Genomic DNA, 3,136 nt, shown 5'->3' with positions numbered 1-3,136 from the left:
CTGCAATTCAAATAGATTATCTTTCTAAGAGGATGAAGTCTAAAAAAGAATTAGCACAATGCTGCCTATGTTGCTGTGATTAAGAACTGAACTGTCTGCCCAGTGAATGCAAAGGATGCATACAACATGTACTCACACTCATGTACATTTTATAGTTAGATACATAATATTTTAAAGATACAGCTAAATTTTTACTCCAGAAGAGTTCAGTTGACAAAGTACAATTTATTTGAATATATGATTCTGGAGGTCAGACACTAACACAATGACTATCCAGCTTGTAAGTATATTCCCAGTGACTAACAGTGTTTCATAGTTAAGTGACTAAAGGGGCAAATGAAAGAAATCACAGATAAAGTAATATACTTTGTTTGAAATCTTCATACTAAGAATAACTTTCATTAAAGACAAAATCTTAGGCTGCATATAGTAGTCCATACCTATAATCCCAGCAATCCAAGAAGCTAAGTCTGGAGGATCACAAGTTTGAAGGCAACCTCAGCAGCTTAGTGACAACATGCCTCAAAATAAAAATATATAAAAAAGAGGAATTGGAAATATAGTTCAGTGGTAAAGTGCCACTGGATTCAAAGTACAAAGAGAATGAGAGATGAAAGTGTCTTAAGACAAATGAATGAGAAGTACAAAGAAACATTCAAAGAAAGAATCTGCTAGTTGTTTTTTAAAAAATAAATATGGTGTCCATTATTAAATCTCCTGATTCCTGGTTTTCCTCTGATAGCCATGAAACAGATCATTATTACATATAACATAAGTTAGGATATTCCTTGATTTGTTTCAAAGCATAAATTTATTCCCAATTTGTATATTAAAAAAGTACCATGTGTTATAACTTCTGGGAGAAAGGCAGACTATAAAATTTGGGGAATTCAATGAGTTTTCTAATTTATATAACCACTCATCACAAGTTTCTACCCTGCATTCAAATAGCTGCACTCTTCCAAAAACAGAGTTGAAAACCCCTACTAAGAAAATTGAATTTAAATAGGATATGGTCTCATAATCAAGAATAAGTATTTAGTTCTCATTTTTAAAAAATCATTATAGGAAGATACAACTACATCACAAATGGATTCTTTAACCTTTGAACACAGATAAACCTCAACTTGGAAAATAACAATGTAGAAATCAACAGTATATAAAATACTTCCACTTGTATTTAGTTTTAAAAGGAATCTTATTTTGCCCTTAACACAAACAGGTAATTAGAAGTCAGCAGTTAGAAGTGAGGCTAAAAAAGCCAGATTTTCTGCCCTCCATGTCTGAATCACTGAGGTGAAACCACACCACCTTTCTACAATTAAAATTTAGATAATGGTTTTTAGATTTTCTAATAGGCTACTTATAGAGAAATTTTAGGATCATGGCAAAACTGAGCAAAAGGTGGTAGTACTGCATATCCGCTTGCCCACCACATAAGCCTAGTACCTTCACACGAGTTTTGAAGAACAGAAAAGTGTTTTTAAATTTTATAATCAAAACTGTGAAATAATTAATAGTATTTTAATTCCAACTTCTTAGTAAGAAAAGCAAATTGAAGGCTACTGATCCTCACTTCCAAACTCTGTTTCTGGATGAAGATCACAGGAAAAATCTGCCCAATAGCCTTCAACTCACCTAAACCACAGGAACATTACCACTCCCACTACTCCTGCATCTCCTTCAAACCACTCCTACTATTAAGTAAATAAAAAGATGCTAATCCTAAACTTAAATTAAAAAATTGCAAATCCAATCACATTCAGAGGTCAACCCAAATACTCCTGCCATGTAAAGCATGGCAGGAACAAGCTTCCCTTTCACAGGGATAAGCTAAATCAATTATTTAAACACCTCTGCTCCATTCTCAGCTGTCTGTATTTTGGTCTTTCATCTTATCCATTATAACATAATCTTACATTTTTCCTTCAAAGAAAATTTTCCAGTGTTCTTAGCCCATTCTTACTTTTCTAAGCTGTTGAACATTTTTCACTTCAGCATCCATTACAATTTCAGAATCACTTCCCTCTAAAAATGGTGACTTTCCAAATTCTAAATCACAGCCTCACATGTGGTTATAACTCCACAACTGTGCAATTCAACTGGTCACAAGTTTAGTTAAAACATAAATCTAACAGAAATTAATTAAAATAAATACCTATGTACACAGTTCCACTTTTATAGGACACAAAAGACACACTGGCTATCATGTTGAACAAAATAGATTTTGAAACATTCCATCCTCTAAGGGGCATGTCTGCTTCACTGCATAAATACTTACAAATAAAATATGCCTCCATATGCACTGACTGTTCTGCATATATCAGTACAAGAACATCTCTTTCTCCTCCTACTCCTTATTGCTCATTCGATTTTCTTTCACATTGGCATGGTATATAAATATTTTCCTCATCACTCTGCTTCTAGCGTGCCAATATCTCATAACATGGTCTCTTCAAAATCACCGTTTGTATGCTAATATCTTTCAAATCCTATCACCAGCATATCTTCTCATCTAAATTCCAGACTATGAATCAACCTATAAATGCATTTTCAATTGCTTATTTAAAAATATTCAAGTAAAACCCCAAAGTTAAAATAAACCCTTTTCAAAACCAAGCTTAATTTCTTCCTTTCACAAACCTTGATTTTTGAGCACAACCTTTTTTTTAAAATTAAAGTAATTTTACTCCTTTACTCTTTAAGTTTTAGTTGCTTCATTACAATCATGAAATTAATATTTAAGTACACCCTAGAATCTGGCCCCAATGTATATTCAATAGTACACAAAATTTCTAACAGCATGCCCAGGGCATTTATCTCAGAGAGTAAGGGGATTGATGGAAGTAAGAGTATTATACAGAACATGGCCAGTGTTTCTAATAAGAAGTCTGGTATTGAAGTAAAAGCAAATACCCCAACTCATGAGAAGTGCCAGTGATAAAGTCAGAGAAACACAGAGTGCAACTGAATTATTGCTGGAGGAAAAACATAATATCAGACTTGAAAAACTTGAAGAATTAGCTGAGAAGTGCAACTGGCATTTAAACCAGAGGAAAAAAATCAATGCACAGAGGATGTACAAGTAGTTTTATTTTTTTTTTCAGGGGCATAAAAGTAGGTATAAAAACCAGCT

This window comes from Sciurus carolinensis, unplaced genomic scaffold, assembly GCF_902686445.1.
Source record: "Sciurus carolinensis unplaced genomic scaffold, mSciCar1.2, whole genome shotgun sequence".
In the NCBI taxonomy this organism is placed as follows: domain Eukaryota; kingdom Metazoa; phylum Chordata; class Mammalia; order Rodentia; family Sciuridae; genus Sciurus; species Sciurus carolinensis.
Note: the sequence above shows the minus strand (reverse complement) of the source record.